Consider the following 22,180-nt stretch of genomic DNA (forward strand, 5'->3'; position numbering starts at 1 on the left):
TATTAACTATTTAATAGCTTTTGTACCTAGTTAAAATAAATACAAAGTTGCCTGTAAAATAAAAATAAATCCTAAAATAGCTACAATGTAATTATTAATTATATTGTAGCTATATTAGGGTTTATTTTATAGGTAAGTATTTAGTTTTAAATAGGAATAAATTAGTTAATTTTAGGAATATTATTTTGTTTAATATAAATTATATTTATGTTAGGGTTAGGGTTAGAGTTATGTTTAGGGGTTAATAACTTTATTATAGTAGCGGCGACGGTGCAGGCGGGAGATTAGGGGTTAATAATTGTAGGTAGGTGGCGGCGATGTTAGGGAGGGCAGATTAGGGGTTAATACTATTTATTATAGTGTTTTCGAGGCAGGAGTATGGCGGTTTAGGGGTTAATACATTTATTATAGTGGCGGTGAGGTCCGGTCGGCAGATTAGGGGTTAATAAGTGTAGGTAAGGTGGCGGCGATGTTGGGGGGGTCAGATTAGGGGTTAATAAATATAATATAGGGGTCGGCAATGTTAGGGGCAGCAGATTAGGGGTTCATAAGTATAACGTAGGTGGCGGCGATGTGCGGTCGGCAGATTAGGGGTTAAAATAATTTATTAGAGTGGCGGCGATGTAGGGGAGCCTCGGTTTAGGGGTACATAGGTAGTTTATGGGTGTTAGTGTACTTTAGAGCACAGTAATTATGAGCTTTATATCCGGCATTAGCCCATAAAGCTCTTAACTACTGACTTTTTTTTGCGGCTGGAGTCTTGCCGGTAGAGGGTCTACCGCTCACTTCTCCCAAGACTCCAAATACCGGCGTTAGGCAGATCCCATTGAAAAGATAGGATACGCAATTGGCGTAAGGGGATCTGCGGTAGCCTGGAATTGCGGTAGGGAAGTGAGCGTTAGACCCTTTCCTGGCTGACTCTAAATACCAGCGGGCGGCCAAAAGCAGCGTTAGGACCCATTAACGCTGCTTTTGACGGCTAACGCAAAATTCTAAATCTAACCGCATGTGTTTTATTTTACTTTATTTGTAAGAAATCATCCGTGTACTACCATTCAAAGACCACCATGCAATTGTCTTTCAAAAGATGAGTCTTGGAGATTTGTAGCTTTTAAGGTAACTAAGATCAAGGAGATTGAAGAACTAAATACAATTTTTGGGTTTCATATCCTTTTAATTACAACTGTTTATAATTGATTATTATAGCAATGCTAATTGACAGATTATAGATAGATAGATAGATAGATAGATAGATAGATAGATAGATAGATAGATAGATAGATAGATAGATGATAGAAAATTCATTTTGTCAGAGAAAATATTAAGCATAAGTAATGTATTTTATATGTATTTAATTTCAGGAAAACATATACTAGCTGATGTTAACTAAATAGTGGAACCATGTTTAGATTTTCTTAGGAGTCTCAGAAAATTCATATTTTTTAGAATTCTTATGGTTTTGTCTAGTTTTAAAGAATAAGAAGAATACTTACATAGATTACAGTATAGGAAAATAGATTATGTTAATTGTCAGATTTATGTTGGTTTACGATAAAGGGTGATTGTATGTGAATCTCTGCTTTTAAAAGACTTTGCTTCAATACTGCCAGCTTCAGCACAACTGGATGTGCCAACTGTTGTGCTTTTTATTAAACTATACAAGCTACTGAAGAAACTGCATGAGGCAATTAGTAAATAAAAAATAAATAAACTGATGTAGTGATACAATACAATCTATATTATTTTACAATTATATTTGCCACTTCATCAATAAAAATAAAATAGCATTATATTATTACCATGCTGCAAATGATCTATGCTGTGTAATATGTAATAGTATAACATTAAATAATTTTATAGCTAGTGTTTATATTTCTATTCCAGAGAATGAACTCTAAGTGACAGAAAAAGTATAAAGGTGGGAAAGAAGAAAAAAGATGAAATATCAGTCATTTAGCTATGAATTTCTATTAAGTCTGTAAAATTAAATAGGACTGACCTAGATTGATAAACAAATTCTGTGCGCCTGCAACTAGACTCCTATCTGTCAGCAGTGGAACAAGATCCAAAATCTCAAGAGTCTTTATCCAGGACTTTTAAATTACTTAATACTGACAAGAAAAGTACCTAAACCTGTGAAAAGTCAGCTCAGATCTCCGACTTCAGTGACAAGTTGAAAATACGTCTCTTATCTAGAAGAACATGCAAAATCATTAATATTGCAAAGTGCTAAATTTAAAGTTCTTCGGAAGAAATGCTACATTTTAACCAGGTGTGTTTGGAAGTGCATTTACTAAAATATAATATATGTTTTTATTTACAACACTCACAAATTAACAATGGATACCCCCCAATGGATACCCCCCCCCCCCACACACACACAACAAAAGCACTTTGACTATATTCTGTCAAAGGATATATATAATGGATATATATATATATATATATTACCATCTATCCTTCGACAGAAGTAAAATAAATGGACTAAGCTATGGATTTTGCCAGTTAAATATGCCACTAACCTAGCATTTTTTTTCCATGTAATTAAAATAAATGTTTATTTTATTATGTTTTCTTAAATTGAAAACTATACTGTGGGCTATACTTTTTACATTACCCAAATAATATCATCTATATATTTTATGTTACAATAAGAACATATTTAATAGTGTAGAACTAATTTTGTCGTACTTTGTGGACATGCCTGTATGCCCTGCTTATAATAAATGTGAGGGAAAATTGATTAAAATACTAAAAGCATTTTTTTATTTAATGGCTTATAAGAGAAGAAACCCAACAGAGGCAAAAAGAGAAATATGAACAAATTTTAAATGTGACTCCAAGGTTTTTGCACTTAAGTTAAAAAAGATATTTAGACTGTATCACTCCTGCAGAGACTGAAAGTGTCACCTCCAGGATGATCATACTCCAGTGGCCCAGAAACAAAATCAAAGTCGCTTTTGAACAAGGATTCCTGCCTTCCAAATCACCTGGCTAGTTAAAGCCCTGCTGGTTTTAATGAAGATCCTAAATGAATTGTTAATGAATGAATGCAATTAACATTTCTTGTAATTGAATACTTCAGAGTTGGTTGATATATTAGTTGTTTTTTTTTACTCCCAAGTAAAGAGAGACTCTAAGTTTCTTCTATTCATATTTATTTATTTATTTCATTTTAATGGCTAGAATGTTCTTACTGAAATATTCATACAATGGTGCAAAATTTGCAAAACCAATAGTTTTCTTTCATGATTCAGACATATTTATGTAATTTTAAGCAACTTTACACATTACTTCAATTATCACATTTTCTTCATTTGTTAAAAAGCAGGGAGGAAATCTCAGGAGCGTGCATGTGCCTGCAGTACTATATGTCAACAGTGTTGCAAGAAGGCTATAAGTTTGCACTAGACAGCAATACATTTACCTGCCATGCAGTGTTCCATGTATGTGCACACTACCTACCTCTTCAACAATTTGAAAATAGAATTAAATTAGAAACTTTTAAATCGTATGACCTATCTGAATCACATATGTATATATACAGGAGATGCACTCACTGTGGTAATTATGTCAAAACTAAATATATAAAATATTCTTTATATATTTAGTATATTGATATTAATAATACCGGAGGGTGCCTCGTCTACTTGTGGTACATGTGCTAAAGTGCACCCTGGTTGCTGTAAGGATTTTTTATGCAAGAGCCCCCTATTGAGAGTACAAATGTGCTGCTATATGTGACATGGGGTGGTCTGTGATTCTCCAACTCTATATACCCTAATTAGGAAGGATTATAAAAAGCAAGAATGGTCACTAGTGCATTATAAAACTTAATTAAGTCTATAAAATAACAATTTCCATACATAGTTAATATACAATGCCTTCCAAAAGTATTCACCCCCTTAATAGTTTCCCTATTTTGTTGCATTACAACCTGGAATTAAAATGGATTTTCATTTGGATTTCATGTAATGGACATATACAAAATAGTCCAAATTGGTGAAGTAAAATGAATAAAATAACTTGTTTTAAAAATGTCTTCAAAATAAAAAAACTGAAAAGTGGTTTGTGCATATGTATTCACTCCCTTTGCTATGTAGCCCCTAAAAGAAGATCTGGTGCAACCAATTACCTTCAGAAGTCACATAATTAGTTAAAAGAAAGTCCACCTGTGTGCAATCTAAGTGTCACATGATCTGCCACATGATCTCAGTATATGTACACCTGTTCTGAAAGGCCCCAGATTCTGCAACACCACTAAGCAAGGGGCATCACCAAGCAAGCAGCACCACAAAGACCAAGGAGCTCTTCAAACAGTTCAGGGACAAAGTTGTAGAGAAGTACAGATCAGGGTTGGGTTATAAAAAATATCTGAAACTTTGAACATCCCACGGGGCACCATTAAATATATTATTAAAAAAAGGAAAGATTATGGCACCACAACAAACCTGCCAACAGAGGGCAGCCAAAACTCACAGACCAGGCAAGGAGGGCATTAATCAGAAAGGCAACATAGTGACCAAAGATAACCCTGAAGGAGCTGCAAAGCTCCACAGTGGAGATTGGAGTATCTGTCCATAGGACCACTTTAAACCATACTCTCCACAGAGCTGGGTTTTATGGACGACTGGACGGAAAAAATTTAATTGCTTAAAGAAAAAAAGAAACAAACATGTTTGCTGTTCACCAAAAAAGCATGTGGGAGACTACCCAAACATATGGAAGAAGGTACTTTGGTCAAAATCAAGTTTTTTGTTCATCAAGGAAAGTTATATGTCTGGCGCAAACTGAACACCTCTCATCACCCCGAGAACACCATGTCATCGTTGGAGACTAGGAAACTGGTCATTATTGAAGCAATGATGGCTGGTGCTAAATACAGGGAAATTCTTGAGGGTAGACTTTTTCAGTCTGCCAGAGATTGGAGACTGGGATGGATTTTCATCTTCCAGCAGGACAATGACCTTAAGCATACTGCTAAAGCAACACTTGAGTGGTTTAAGGGGAAACAGTTAAATGCCTTGGAATGGCCTAGTCAAAGCCCAGACCTCAATCCAATTAAGAATCTGTGTTATGACTTAAAGATTGCTGTACACCAGCGGAACCCTTCCAACTTGATGGAGCTGGAGCACTTTTGCCTTGAAGAATGGGCAAAAATTTCAGTGGCTCGATGTGCCTAGCTTATAGAGACCTACACCAAGAAACTTGCAGCTGTATTTTCTGTAAAAGGTGGCTCTACAAAGTATTGACTTCAGGGGGTGAATAGTTATGCACGCTCAAGTGTTCCATTTTTTTTTTTGTCTTAATTCTTGCTGGTTTCACAATAAAAAATATTTTGCATCTTCAAAGTGGTAGGCATGTTGTGCAACTCAAATGATACAACCCTCCAAAAAAATCAATTTTAATTCCAGGTTGTAATGCAACAAAATAGGAAAAATGCCAAGGAGTTGAATACTTTTGCAAGGCACCATAGTACTACATAAATATATACTTTTCACAGGAGGTATAGCTGGATTTAGTTCACAATCACAAAGAGAAATAAAAATAGTTTGTGGTACAAGACTTAACCTTAGTTGAATGAGGTAAATAAATATAGTGCCCCAGGCAGAGACAGATCCACTTCCCACGGTGTAAAATGTGTGTGTCTGTTGGAATTTGTATATGTGTATAATATATGTGAAGTCTCTATCTCTTATTTCCTTGGTTCTGTATGATGATACAAAAGGACACAAAAAACTCATATAGTGCAGTAATTTACTTCAAAATAAATAAAGAAGTTCTTGAATGCTAATGCACTAACATGTAAAATCCTCATTCAGAATGAGGTAAGTGTATTTGCAACTTCAACTGCAACTTCTATAGGTATTCTTTTAACCAAATATAATGGTACACCGACATGGTGCGATATCAGAATTAAAATAACGTAATATTATTAAAACAATATTTAGCCAGGAAGACACACTGAGGGCCTTATGTGTTTTGAAGTTAATAACTACCACTTCACACATTTGTGTGGTGATGTAACCAGCTTCCCATTGAGTCCATGTTGCAAGTAGTGATGTTGTGGTAAGTGCAGGGGGCCACAATCAACTCTGTAAGCTCCACCTTCGGGATGATGACACATAGGGGCCGATTTATCATCTTCGGGCAGACATGATCCGCTGTAGCATCCGCCCTACGCTGTCAGCATTTATCATTACACATGCATTCCTTGTGAAATGCTTGTGCAATACCACCCCCTGCATATTCGTGGCCAATCGGCTGCTAGCAGGGGGTGTCAATCAACCCAATTACTGATTCTTAACTTACATTAGATGCGGAAACAACTGCATCCACAGCTTAGTAATTTATCCCAAAAGTTGCTATCCGCTCTTTACACTCTCTTGATGATGACCACGTGATGTCATTAGCACTTAAAAGGTTAAATGATGAGAGTATTATTATGCATCTACTTAGGGATCAGAACAATACCTTTGCCGCTAATCACATGGGCATTATGTGATTTCTTTGTTAATTGTTGAATTTAAAGGCAGAAAAATATCAGATGGACAGAATTCTGATTAATTTCCTGTCAAAAGCATCCAGATGAAAAAAAATCAATCCTTAGAAATTTCAGAAGGTAGCATCCCTTTTACTTTCTATTGAATAGGTTTCCAGCCCAGAAAAATAATAGACTGAAACATAGATTTGTTTAATTATAAACACATATAAAATGATCATAAATTGGAAAGTAATTGTCATATGAAAAGTAATTTTGATATGAAAAGTAATTTTGATATGAAAAATAGATATTTAAAAAATAATAAATTATTATTTACACTATATATTTCAGAAATATTATGTTTGCATTTCTGAAATCTTAAGGGTATATATTTTATTTATTTTGTAAGGGTCTTTAAATTGGTATCTGTGATAGTAAATTTAGCTAACAACAATTAGCTGTTATTATTAAATATAAGTTTAATTGCAGTATTCAGATAGAGCATGTTATTTTAAGACACTTTTAAATTCATTACTATTTTCAAATGTACTTTGTTCTTTTCGTATCCATTGTTGAAAAAGAATATGTACATATCCTACACTAGTGGGAACTAGCTGGCAATAGGTGTCTGCACACATTTGTCTCTTGTAATTGGCTGACTAGGGGCGCGATCCGATATAGATCGCAGTTTGCGGCGCAAGCGAGGGAACCCACGTCGCCCGCAGTTTCAGCTCGCAACTCGAGCCATCCAATATGCGGCGCCGTCACTTGCTAAAGTGGCGCAAGTCTCACAAACCAGCGATGTCCAGAAATCTGCGTAAGTACAGATTTTTGGAGTCGCCAGTGACTTACGCCACGTTAGAAACTGCCGGCGCCTATAAAACCTGACTAAAGTCTAAATCACCCGCACTGTCTAACACGCCTCCTAAACATAGCCCGACACGTCTAACACGCCTCCCTAACATAGCCCGACACGTCTAACCCTCTATCCGCTATCCCCCCTCACTATCCTAACAATAAAAAAGCTATTAACCCCTTAACCGCCGCTCCCGTACCCCGCTGCAACCTAATAAAGTTATTAACCCCTAAACCGTCGCTCCCGTACCCCGCCGCCAGCTATATTATATCTATAACCCCCTAAAGTGAGCCCCTAACACCGCCGCCATCTCTATTAAAATGATTAACCCCTAATTTAATCTACCTACCCCGCCGCCAGCTATATTATCTATGTTAACCCTAAGTATATTATAGTTAATATAGTTATTACATTATATATATTAACTATATTAACCCTAATTATATTAGGGTTAATATAGTTGATATAGTTACTATAGTATTTATATTAACTATATTAACTCTATCTAACCCTAACACCCCTAACTAAATTTATATTAAATTAATCTAATTCATTTATAAACTAAAATATTCCTATTTAAATCTAAATACTTACCTATAAAATAAACCCTAAGATAGCTACAATATAATTAATAATTACATTGTAGCTATGTTAAGGTTAATATTTATTTTACAGGTAAATTGTTAATTATTTTAACTAGGTATAATAGCTATTAAATAGTTATTAACTATTTAATATCTACCTAGTTAAAATAATTACCCAATTACCTGTAAAATAAATCCTAACCTAAGTTACAAATACACCTACACTATCAATAAATTAAATAAACTACAAACATCTATCTAAAAATACAATTAAATTAACTAAACTAAATTACAAAAAAAAACAAACACTAAATTACAAAAAATAAAAAAAAGATTACAAGATTTTTAAGCTAATTACACCTATTCTAAGCCCCTAATAAAATAATAAACCCCCAAAATAAAAAAAATTCCCTGCCCTATTCTAAATTAAAAAAAGTTCAAAGCTCTTTACCTTACCAGCCCTTAAAAGGGCCTTTTGTGGGGCATGCCCCAAAGAATTCAGCTCTTTTGCATACAAATACAATACCCCCCCCATTACAACCCACCACCCACATACCCCTATTCTAAAACCACCCAAACCCCTCTTAAAAAAGCCTAACACTACCCCCCTGAAGATCTCCCTACCTTGTCTTCACCACACCGGACCGAACTCCTGATCCGATCCGGGCGATGTCTTCCTCCAAGCGGCAAAGAAGAATTCTTCCTCCGGCGATGTCTTCCTCCAAGCGGCAAAGAAGAATTCTTCCTCCGGCGACGTCTTCCTCCAAGCAGCAGCAAAGTCTTCATTCTTCTGGCGGCATCTTCAATCTTCTTTCTTCGCTCCGCCGCCGCGGAGCATCCATCCCGGCCGACGACTGAACGACGAATGAGGTACATTTAAATGATGTCATCCAACATGGCGTCCGTCGAATTCCGATTGGCTGATAGGATTCTATCAGCCAATCGGAATTAAGTTAGAAAAATCTGATTGGCTGATTGAATCAGCCAATCAGATTCAAGTTCAATCCGATTGGCTGATCCAATCAGCCAATCAGATTGAGCTCGCATTCTATTGGCTGATCGGAACAGCCAATAGAATGCGAGCTCAATCTGATTGGCTGATTGGATCAGCCAATCGGATTGAACTTGAATCTGATTGGCTGATTCAATCAGCCAATCAGATTTTTCTAACTTAATTCCGATTGGCTGATAGAATCCTATCAGCCAATCGGAATTCGGCGGACGCCATCTTGGATGACGTCATTTAAAGGTACCTCATTCGTTGTTCAGTCGTCGGCCGGGATGGATGCTCCGCGGCGGCGGAGCGAAGAAAGAAGATTGAAGATGCCGCCGGAAGAATGAAGACTTTGCTGCCGCTTGGAGGAAGACGTCGCCGGAGGAAGAATTATTTTTTGCCGCTTGGAGGAAGACATCGCCGGAGGAAGAATTCTTCTTTGCCGCTTGGAGCAAGACATCGCCCGGATCGGATCAGGAGTTCGGCCCGGTGTGGTGAAGACAAGGTAGGGAGATCTTCAGGGGGGTAGTGTTAGGCTTTTTTAAGGGGGGTTTGGGTGGTTTTAGAATAGGGGTATGTGGGTGGTGGGTTGTAATGGGGGGGGGTATTGTATTTGTATGCAAAAGAGCTGAATTCTTTGGGGCATGCCCCACAAAAGGCCCTTTTAAGGGCTGGTAAGGTAAAGAGCTTTGAACTTTTTTTAATTTAGAATAGGGCAGGGAATTTTTTTTATTTTGGGGGTTTATTATTTTATTAGGGGGCTTAGAATAGGTGTAATTAGCTTAAAAATCTTGTAATCTTTTTTTTATTTTTTGTAATTTAGTGGGTTTTTTTTTATTTGTAATTTAGTTTAGTTAATTTAATTGTATTTTTAGATAGATGTTTGTAGTTTATTTAATTTATTGATAGTGTAGGTGTATTTGTAACTTAGGTTAGGATTTATTTTACAGGTAATTGGGTAAATATTTTAACTAGGTAGATATTAAATAGTTAATAACTATTTAATAGCTATTATACCTAGTTAAAATAATTAACAATTTACCTGTAAAATAAATATTAACCCTAACATAGCTACAATGTAATTATTAATTATATTGTAGCTATCTTAGGGTTTATTTTATAGGTAAGTATTTAGATTTAAATAGGAATATTTTAGTTTATAAATTAATTAGATTAATTTAATATAAATTTAGTTAGGGGTGTTAGGGTTAGATAGAGTTAATATAGTTAATATAAATACTATAGTAACTATATTAACTATATTAACCCTAATATAATTAGGGTTAATATAGTTAATATATATAATGTAATACCTATATTAACTATAATATACTTAGGGTTAATATAGATAATATAGCTGGCGGCGGGGTAGGTAGATTAAATTAGGGGTTAATCATTTTAATAGAGATGGCGGCGGTGTAAGGGGCTTACATTAGGGGTTAATAATATTAATATAGCTGGCGGCGGTATAGGGGGATTAGATTAGGGGTTAATAATTTTTATATAGGTGGCGGCGGTGTAAGGGGTCAGATTAGGGGATAGATAAGGTAGATGACAGCGGTGTAAGGGGTTCTAATTAGGGGATAGATAAGGTAGATGGCGGCGGTTTTAGGGGCTCACAGTAGGGGGTTAGTTTATGTAGATGGCGGCGGGGTCCGGGAGCGGCGGTTTAGGGGTTAATAACATTATTAGGGATTTCGGGGGGGTATCGCGGTTGACAGGTAGATAGACATTGCGCATGCGTTAGGTGTTAGGTTTATTTAGCAGATCGCGGTTGACAGGGAGATAGACATTGCGCATGCGTTAGGTGTTAGGTTTATTTAGCAGATCGCGGTTGACAGGGAGATAGACATTGCGCATGCGTTAGGTGTTAGGTTTATTTTAGCAGCCAGTTTAGGGAGTTACGGGGCTCCAATAGTCAGCATAAGGCTTCTTACGGCTGCTTTTTGTGGCGAGGTGAAAATGGAGTAAGTTTTCTCCATTTTCGCCACGTAATTCCTTACGCTGCATATTGGATACCAAACTGCGCTGGTTTGGTATACCTGCCTATAGCCCAAAAAACTACGGGCGACGGAAGAAATATACGCGCGTAACTTCTAGGTTACGCCATATATGTGATACCAAACCAGCGTAAATATTGGCGTCGCCGGCTTTTGCGGGCGACGATTTTTATCGGATGGACCCCTAGATGTTTCTCAGTAGTGCATTGCTGCTCCTTTAGCAAAGGATATCAAGGGAATGAAAAATTTGATACTAGAAGTAAATTTAAAATATGTTTATAATTGTATGTTCTATCTTAAACCATGAAAAAAATTAAAATAAATGTCATGTCCCTTTAATTTTTGAACTCACCTATTTTCTAACTAAATCTGGTTTTACAGTCTAATTTTACTTACAATTGATAGCATAGCACCGGTCGCCCTTTCACGAAGAAGCTTTTTTTTTTGCTGATGTTTCTTTTAATAACCAAAGAAAAAAGCTTCTTGCTGAAAGGGTGGCTGGAAATATGATACAAATTGTAAGTAAAGATTAGTCTGTAGAATCAGATTTAGTTAGAAAATAGGTGACTTCATGAATTAAACTTATATTTAAAGGGACTTGAAACCCAACATTTTTCGTTCATGATTCAGACAGATCACACAAATTTAAAACAATTTTCCAATTTAATTATTTTACCTAATTTGCTTTGTTCTTTGGTATCCTTTATTGAAAAGCATAGTTAGATAGGCTCAAGAGTTTTAGCTAGCTACTGATTGGTGACTGCACATACATATGCCTCTTGTGATTCGCTAGCCAATGTGTCCACCTAGTTCCCAGTAGTGCATTGCTGCTTTTTCATGAATGGTTTCCAAGAGAATGAAGCAAAATTGATAATACAAGTAAATTTGAAAGTTGTTTACACATGTATGCTCTATCTGAATCATGAAAGTAAATGTTTGGGTTTCATGTCCCTTTAATAATAACAGTTAAATTAATGGTTCATTGTTTTTTAGCTGAATTAAACCATTTTTTTAAATTTATTTTTTTATTCTGTTTTTATTGAGGATACACAAACAATACAGGTACATTGAGTATATACAATGTTACAAAAAGCATTGGGCTTCCACGTTTACATACTTAGTACATTGGCAAGATTCATACACAGGGATTCAGCCATCAGTTGATTACATCTGAATGATGTATACAGTAGAATGCTTGCAATAATTTAAATCATATGAAATTATTATCATATTGTTGTGATTATAGTGTGGAAGGTTTAATATACCTGTATGTGTCCCTCAATGTTTTTGTTTTTATTATTAGAATCATCTTTTATTGTCAGACAATAACACATACAATTTGGTGTATACAACAGAGGTTTGTTATGAAACTTTCCTTAGTGAAATTAACACCTGCTATAAACATTAGATAGATGAGGATTTTACCGTTTTAAAGAAATAACTTTGCGAAAGAAAAATTAAAAATTAAATATTTTACAGAAAAGTAGAAAAAAGTTTGTTCACCATTGCGCTTCCTAGAGAGTTTCATACTCTATATTCATTTTGTTTGTTTTTTTTTGTGTTCAAACATAATAGGTACCCATGAAGCTGTATGCCTCCCATAAAGAGAATTTATAAGGCCACTCTTGGACCTCACATAATTACAGAAAGATTTAACGTTAAAGAAGGCAACCAAGGACATTAGGAGACCACTTTTGGATCTCAAATTATGAATCTGAATTTTCATATTTAATGAGATATAGAGCATGCTCTGATATCTGTAGTTTGATATGTAAATCTATAAGAGTAACGTTAAACTTTTCCATAAGATATATTTTCATGCGCTTATCTAATAAGCCGAAAGGAGTATGGGGGAGGAGGTATGTGCACAAATGGTAATGATAAATGAATACTTATGAGTGGTGAGTAGGAGTTAGATTATTATTTAACTATCAGAAATAAAACTTACTCCTCAATGAACCCATTTCAGGTATATATAGAAAGTTACTATTGGCATTGAATCTAAGGTTTTCCTGAATTCATGAACTATGAGTATACTCGTATTAATGTTGGCATTCTATTATCTATGAAGAGCAAACAAACATGTAATGTAATCTCCTGTTAATAAAAACAAAGTCAGTAAGATAATCATATTTTGTACAAAGATAACAGCCCTTCCCATGTACAAAAACCTGGTTACTTAGTGATTCATATCATCCTAGAATACATAACTTTATACTAAGAAGGTTAAGGGTTAAGGTACAAGACTAAAAATGGATCACAAGGATTAAAAATTGCCCCATCTAAAATCTTAGGCATATTCCCCATACCAAGACATAGCACAACAAACCAGGTCCTAAATATGTTGGTGACCATTGTAGTTAGATATGACAATATTGATCTATACAGAAAGTTAAATGAAGGTTGCAATGCAGATTAACCCACAGCTAGTTCTTGACTCCCCTCCAGTAGTGGGAAAGAGAATCTAAATTGTACCAGCAGTGAGGACAACTATGTCTATTATTAAAAGTTCTTCAATAACAATGTATGAGAGGATCTGAAAATAAACCTCTAACATGCGCTTAGAACTCTAATGTTTACCCTAAAGTAAGGGTCACATGAATATTAAGAGAGTACATCTGTCTATAAGTACATATCAATACAACAGTTGTAAATATGTGAAACAAGGAGCTTAGAACTATGAACTGCATTACAAGTAGCATACTTATTTTACAATCAGGATAAGAAAATTATCACATTTCACGGATCTAAAGATCTGTTAGCCAAAATGGGTGCTGCATAATAAATGCAATAAGTTTCATAGAGGCATAATCCATCCCCTCATAAGTAGGAAATTAGCCCCACCACATGAGGTGCGATATATTATCCCACTCCAGTACTGCTTAATGCTCGTTTGGGATGTAGATTGTGGGGCTTTCTTAAAGTTACCTGACCCTCGAAATGTATCCAAGGGGTTAAACTACAAGTTTCTTGCGGGATCCGTGTTCCAATGCTCCAGTTAAGAGTTCTGTCCCAGTCCCCTGTATCGCTGCTAAGCCATTGCCATTGGAAATTCTGCCCCATATCACCTATCGTGGGAGACATAGCTTCACAACACTCCGGGAGGCCGGCCGCACCTCCCCGAGTGGAACGTATATGCATCTGAGCTCTGGACTCTCCTAACTAACACCGTAGTCGATAGGAGACTGTCTATAAAGTCCCTTGTCTCCTTTTTTTGGGCTGTAGGAACAACCGACTTTGGCTCACTGAGGTACTCCGGACCTAACAGGTCGATGGCGGGGCTCGGTGTAAGGTGGTCAGCTGTAGTTGGGTAAATTCTCTCACTGCTGTCCAGGTTTAGGTTCATCGTTAGCCCACGGATTGGTCGCCACACTGTCTGTTTCCTCTCTTCTCTTTCAGTAGATATCTGCTGTATAGCTAGAGGTGCAGTATACGCTGCAGGGTGTAGGTTAGGGGTTCTAGAGAACAATGAGATTATGCTCCTCTCAAGATCACCAAAATGGCTGCGAAGCAGCCCAGACAGTTCAACTTCCCATTTAGTGAGAGTGTCCATGATCTTGTTTCTAGCTGACCCGTTGAGGATTCTCTGTATCTTTGGTGGGGTCAGTGGTAACTTACTATAGGGGGTGAATTTGTTGAAGACACTAAGTCGATCTGATACCTCTTGCAGGTCTCCACGTGGGCTGAGGATTAGTCTCTTCTGAGAGATGCATACACATGAGCCCTTAGTAGTATCTTGCCAACCTCGAGATATACTGTCCTTGAATACTCGGCTAGGTAGACTCCAGAGCCGGTAATGTGCTAATATTAGTGAAAAAATTAATACTAGATGGTCGCTAAACTTGACTTTTAAAAGTAAAATAGCTGGAGCTGCAGAGATATGTGACCATCAAGCTCAAGAGTTGGCTCCTCCACCCAGTTATTTCACAGTTTCAATTCTAATCTCTCAAGTTCTTTTATGTAAAGATCTCCCTTTCAAAAAGGAAGTAAATGTTCTTAGCTTCCTTTCATTCTTTTAGGAGATTAAATCCTATCTGCACTGGGAAAGTTGATAGGTAGAGAAACATATGAGACAGGGCCCTATCAATGTTGATATATTGGGTGTATTCCATACTGGGCGGGGTTGAATAGTTAAATTAAAGAAGATGCCCTATAGTAGGGGTAGTGTGAAGTAATGTATTTTGATCTGTGGGTAAGTGTCACCTATCTGTTGTTGCTGGGTGAGATTCCAGATGTGGGGACCATGTCGGTATGTGCAAGAGAGTCATCCCATAGGAATCTAGTGTCTGTGAGGAAATTTAGTTTTTTCCTTTTCAGGTAGCCATATTCCTCGAGAGTGAGTAAGGTTGATACTTTATCTGTCCAATTAGCGAATGTCGGGGGGTACTGAGTTTTCTAGTGCAAAGCAATTAGAGCCTTAGCTCCGGTTAATCCTATTTACAGCAAAGTGAGCCTAAATTTACATGGAAACTGTGGTAGCTCATTAAGTAGGGCAATTCTGTAGTCAGGGAAAATTTGTCTGTTAACAAGGATTTAAATTGTTTTTCTATTGCTAGCCATAAAGATCTAACCTTGACACAATCCCACCACATATGGAGGTAATTGCCTCTTTGGTCGCATCCCCGCCAGCACTTATCATTCGCATCTGGGTATATAGATTGTAACCGGGAAGGGGTGAGGTAAAAAATGCATCAGAACTTTGAAGTTCAATTCTAACTATTGAGAAGATGTTGATGCCTTTTTGGGGCATAAGAATATATTTGATCACTCTTCATTGGTCAGGGTAAAGTCATCATGCCATTTGAACACATATGAGGGGAGGCGTATTGAGTGTTCTGTTTGTAGTAGTTTTCTGGCTAATGATAAGGAATCTTTTATAACCTCCTGTTTGGAGCATAAACTTTCAGAAGGCGTTAAGTCCCTAAGAAAGTCTTGATTATGGGGGGGATGTAGTTATAAAATGCACCAGTGGAGAGTACTTCAGCCAGCTGGAATATTTACCCCCTGCTACGTCTACAAACTTCTCTCTATTTCTAAGTTTACAGTTTTGAGTGAAATCTCTAAAAGGGGTAGTGTAGCCCCATTCTGTCAACCTCTGCTGACCTTTATCTAAGCCACCTATTAGCTCTGCATTTGTGGGGATTGGGAAGAGAGGGGAACGGGCACTGGAAATGTGTTTTCTTCGCAGTAAAATTGAGTCCCATGAATCAAATATAAATTTTTGTATCTACATTTCCGTGCACTGAGGTGGTCTGAGATCTTTAGCAACCCAACAAAATGCACCAACCTCCAGAACAGGGAATATGTGGGAGTCGCAACCCACACCTTTGTGTCCCCTGATCTATGCCAGTCTAGGATGCGTTGTAAGATCAACGCATCATGATAATCCACAATACAAGGTAATCCTAACCCACCGAATCCATATACTCTGTACATATTCTCTCTACAAATCCTAGGTCTATTTTCCCCCATATGAATGAGTTAATGTGTTTTTTTATTGTGAAATATACCATTTGAGTAGGGGAATAGGTAGTGTTTGGAACAGATACAATATCCTGGGCAAAGTGGTCATCTTCATGCATTGAGTGCGTCCCCACCACGTGATTGGTTTTGTCGCCCAAGTGCGTAGGTCTAGTGGTATCTTACGAGAAAGAGTGAGATAGTTTTCATCGAAGAGTTGTGAGATGTTGGATGATAGTTGGATACCTAAGTACTTAAGAGATTTTTTGTAAATTTAAGAAGCATATGGCCATGATTGATCGGAACATGCATTGCGGCAGAGATATTCAAAATTTCAGATTTTTGTTGATTGACTCCAAAGTTTGAAAAAAAGTTTCCTTGAGGACTATTGGGATGGAGTGGAGTGGGTCTGAAACTGTAAATAATACATCATCTGCATACATTGCTATTTTAAGGTTATCCTCCTATGGTGATGCCCCTTATCTCCTGATTCTGCCTTACGTATGCTGCAAAGACCTCCATAGAGAGGATAAACATTCCTGTCTTGTACCGTTCTGGTTTTTGAAGGGTTTGGAAAGCATTCCTGTTTGCCTTAACTTTGGCCATGGGGTGTGCGTACAGGCTGAATATGCGTGAGATCATTTTATGACCAAATCCCAACGATCTTAGTGTTCCACCTAAAAATTTCCAATTTATTCAATTTGCACACTTTTTCAGCATCCATTGCCATTAGGACTGCCGGAATTTTGTAGAGTTTTGCATGTGAGATCAGGGTCAAAGCCCTAATGGTGTTGTCCCTTGCTTCTCTGCCAGGGACAAAGCCGACCTGGTCCTTGTGTATAAGACTGTGTAATACCGTATTAAAGCGATTTACCAGAATTTTGCCCAGGATCTTGACATCCGTGTTCAGGAGGGTTATAGGTCTGTAACTGATGGGGTCTGTAGGGGGCTTGTTTGGTTTTGGAATCACCCATATGTGGGCTGCTAGCATTCCCTGAGGAAGAGTACAATTTTCATCCAGTATGTGGTACAATTTTAACAGCTAATATGCTTCTATGTGATTTGTAATCTGGGCCAGGGTTCCTTCCTGTGGGTAAATTGCGTAATGCTATAACAATTTCTGAAAGGGTTATTGGTGCTTCTAATGCGTCCCTCTTTATTGGTGTAACTTAGGTAAATATGTGCTACTTATATAAGCCTGCATATGCACCAAATGTTCAGGTGTTTCAATTGTGTCAAGATTATAAAGTTTCGCATAGTAAGCACTGAAGTGATTTGCTATGTGATTGCTATCATATATTGTCTGGCTATCCACTGCTATGAGTTGATGTATTTGGGATTTAAATGTCTGAGCTTTTAAAAGCATAGCTAAAAGTGGGCCTGCTCAATTACCTTCATAGGAATAGGTTTTCCTAACACTGAGGTCTCTTCTTTGCGCTTCTTTAGTTAAGATTGTATTGAGTTCCTGTCTGGTTTCTGAAAGATGTTTGAATGTGGTGAAGTCTGTTGGAGTATTTTTTGTGTTTAAGTTCTAAGCTTTGTAGCCGTGAAGTTAGCGCGCTATTGATGCTGTTATATGTTTTTTTCCTATGAGCTGTATGTTTAATGCACTCGTCTCTCATAACTGCTTTGTGGTCTTCTCAGATTATACATGGGTTAGTGTCAGGGATGGCATTAATATGGAAATATTCCTTTAAAGATTTTGTAATTGCATATAAAGTAGATGGGTAGTGGAGCAGGGAATCATCCATTCTCCAAATAAATGGAGTAACTGGGTGGTTTGGCCAATGTAAATGAATGCATGTTGAAGAATGGTCAGACCAGGGGGTTGGTTGAATATCCGAATCTTTGATTATAGAAAAGTGGTTTCTGTCAATCATGAGATAATCTATCCGCGTGTATACAGACCACAGGTGGGAGAAAAAAGTGTAATTACGTTGCAATGGATGTTGCACTCTTCATATGTCAATCAATCCCAGCTGCCCTAAGCAATTAAAGGGACAGTATACACTCATTTTCATATACCTGCATGTAATAGACACTACTATAAAGAATAATATGCACAGATACTGATATAAAAATCCAGTATAAAACTGTTTAAAAACTTACTTAGAAGCTGTCACTTTGGCTCTGTTGAAAAGGTAGCTGGAAAGCCCACTGCAAGTGGCAAATAAGACACTCCCCCCTCCCCCTTCTTTTGCATATGAAAAGACCCTTTACACAAACAGGAGCAAGCTGGAGTAGGTAGTCGAGCGTATTCACATAAAACTTTGGGGCTTGGTTAGGAGTCTGAAAATCAGAGCAATGTTATTTAAAAATAAGCAAAACTATACATTAATTAAAAAAAAAAAAACTTTATGGGCTATATTAATAGATTATCTACAAAACATTTATGCAAAGAAAAAATGAGTGTATAATGTCCCTTTAAGTACAGCATTGGGTGGCCTAGTTTGTGTTGATAGGTTACCTGTGGAGGCATCTAATTTGGGATCTAAGGTGATATTTAGATCTCCACCTAGTTTTAGGGTCCCTTTTTTTTCTCTGACACCAATTTAAGTAGATGCTGGAAGAATTGTATTCTACCCTAATTGTCAGTCTATTTTGCAGTTGAATTGTCACTCTATTTTGCAGTTGAAAATGAATGTTTTTGTGTATAAGGATGCCCACTCTGCAAATTAAAGAAACCTACTGTATGAACCCTGGAAGAGAATTTTGATTCTGCTGCTATTAGAAAATTGGTTTCTTGTAGAAAAATAATTTAGTCTCTGTGTTTGACAAAACTTCGAAGTGCTATAGAGCGCTTTGTAGGTGAGTTAAGTCTCTTCGTGTTTTGAGAAACTATTGTAATTGTTGGTTCAGTCATGATTGTGTGAGTGAGGGGGTGAGTGGTGCTCTTACCCATTGCAGATGGTTAGACAGTTAATCTAGAAGCTCTTTTGAGGGAGCCAAGGTAGAGGAGGAAGTATAGAGAAGGAAATAGATGGTTGGATGAAACATTAGACTGTTCTCTGGCACACTATGGTAGACAAACAAAAAAAAAAAGTTAACAAAAATACAAACAATCAGGTGTTTTTTTAATTTAAAACAATATTTTTATCAATTACAATAAAATGGTTGTTTGCACGCAAATTGCTAAACATTGCAATAACAATGAAAATAAAAACAATAACTGCGATATGGGGGGTATGAGAGATAGGCAATTTGCATACCTGGCTCCTCCTTAAGGGGTGGTCCACCCTGGGGTTGGATGGTAGTAGGTGGCACTATGTCAACACTTGACTATGTTAAAATTTATAAAATAGTAAATGTTCAATAGATTTTTTGGCATTCGCTCCAGTCACACACCACTGCGAGTATCTGTCCATTTTCAAAGAACCCTATATACATACGAATTTGGAAGATCAGGTGGGATCAGCTTCTGTTCCCCTATGAGTCGGGGCATTAGTTGGTGTGTTTTTTCTACTTTTTGATACTGTTGCCCATTCTGGACATTGGGGTCTAGGCGGGGGTTCCCTTGGACTCTATCATCTTTGGTGTTATCTTTCAGGGAAGGGAGGGATGGCTGGGGGATCCCCATCTGTTTACAAAAATGATCTAGATCCTCAGGGTCTCCATAGGTGTATATTTTATCTTCTTTTATGACCTTGATGGAAAATGGGAAACCCCATCTGTAAGGAATCCCCAATTCTGAGAGATGAAGGGTTAAGTATCTTGCCTCTTTGCGTTTTGCCAACGTTATGGGGTTGAGGTCTGTGTAGATCTGGAGGCAGTCGTCCCGAAATGCTATGGGTGATTTCTTTCTGGCGGCTTGTAAGATCCTCTTTTTGTCCGTGAACTTGAGGATAATGGGGGGTAGTTATCAACGTGTCAACTTTCCTGCCTTCGCCAGCCCAATACGCCCGCCTAAGCTCGCCTCACATCGCCGCCGCGGACCTGAAAAATTTCGCCTAAGTTATCAAATAAAGCTGTCAAAAAGCCGCGGGGCGATGAGCAGCGGACTGTGAGAGTTATCACTCATCCGATCTCGCTGCTCTTCGGCTTTTTCCCAGCTTTATTGCTAGCCTGTCACTAAGCACTCACACTAACTACACTGTTCTACCCCTTATACCGGCGCCCCCGGAGCCCCCCGCAACTAAATAAAGTTATTAAACCCTAAACCGCCGCTCCTAGACCCTGCCGCAACTCTGATAAATTTATTAACCCCTAAACCGCCGCTCCCGGACACCGCTGCCACCTACATTATACCAATTAACCCCTATCCTGCCCCCCCTACACCGTCGCCACCTATAATAAATTTATTAACCCCTATCCTGCCCCCCACTACACCGCCGCCACTGAAATAAATTTATTAACCCCTAAACCTAAGTCTAACACTAACCCTAACACCCCCCTAACTTAAATATTAATTAAATACATCTAAATAATATTTCTATTATGAACTAAATTACTAAATACTTTTCTTTAAAATAAACCCTAATATGGCTACAATATAAATAATAATTATATTGTAGCTATCTTAGGATTTATTTTTATTTTACAGGCATCTTTCAATTTATTTTAACTAGGTACAATAGCTATTAAATAGTTATTAACTATTTAATAGCTACCTAGATAAAATAAAGAGAAATTTACCTGTAAAATAAAAACTAACCTAAGTTACAATTACACCTAACACTTCACTATACTTTAATAAATTATTCCTATTTAAAACTAAATACTTACCTGTAAAATAAACCCTAAGATAGCTACAATGTAATTAATAATTACATTGTAGCTATTTTAGGAATTATATTTATTTTACAGTTAACTTTGTATTTATTTTAGCTAGTTAGAATAGTTATTAAATAGTTATTAACTATTTAATAACTACCTAGCTAAAAGAAATACAAAATCACCTGTAAAATAAATCCTAACCTAAGTTACAATTAAACCTAACACTACACTATCATTAAATAAATTAAATAAATTACCTACAAATAACTACAATTAAATGCAATTACATAAACTAACTAAAGTACAAAAAATAAAAAAATCTAAGTTACAAAAAATAAAAAAAATAGGTTACAAATATCTTAAAAATATTACAACAATTTTAAGCTACTTACACCTAATCTAAGCCCCCTAATAAAATAACAACCCCCCCCCAAAAAATGCCCTACCCTATTCTAAATTAAATAAGTTCAAAGCTCTTTTACCTTACCAGCCCTTAAAAGGACCTTTTGTGGGGCATGCCCCAAAGAATTCAGCTCTTTTGCCTGTAAAAGAAAAATACAACCCCCCCAACATTAAAACCCACCACGCACATACCCCTAATCTAACCCAAACCCCCCTTAAAATAACCTAACACTAATCCCCTTAAGATCATCCAACCTTGTCTTCACTCAGCCGAGCCACTGATGGAACTGAAGAGGAGACCCGGACCGTCAGAAGTGATCCTCCAAGTGGCGCTGAAGAAATCTTCCATCCGATGAAGTGATCCTCCAAGCGGCGCTGAAAAAGTCTTCCATCCACGCGATGTCATCTTCCAAGAGGCGCTGAAGAAGTCTTCTATCCGGGCGATGTCATCTTCCAAGCCGGGTCTTGAATCTTCATCCCGCCGACGCGGAACATCCTTCTTTACCGACGGACTACCGACGAATGAAGGCTCCTTTAAGGGACGTCATCCAAGATGGCGTCCCTTCAATTCCGATTGGCTGATAGGATTCTATCAGCCAATCGGAATTAAGGTAGGAAAAATCTGATTGGCTGATTCAATCAGCCAATCAGATTCAAGTTCAATCCAATTGGCTGATCCAATCAGCC

The sequence above is a fragment of the Bombina bombina genome, chromosome 2, assembly GCF_027579735.1.
Source record: "Bombina bombina isolate aBomBom1 chromosome 2, aBomBom1.pri, whole genome shotgun sequence".
Lineage (NCBI taxonomy): Eukaryota > Metazoa > Chordata > Amphibia > Anura > Bombinatoridae > Bombina > Bombina bombina.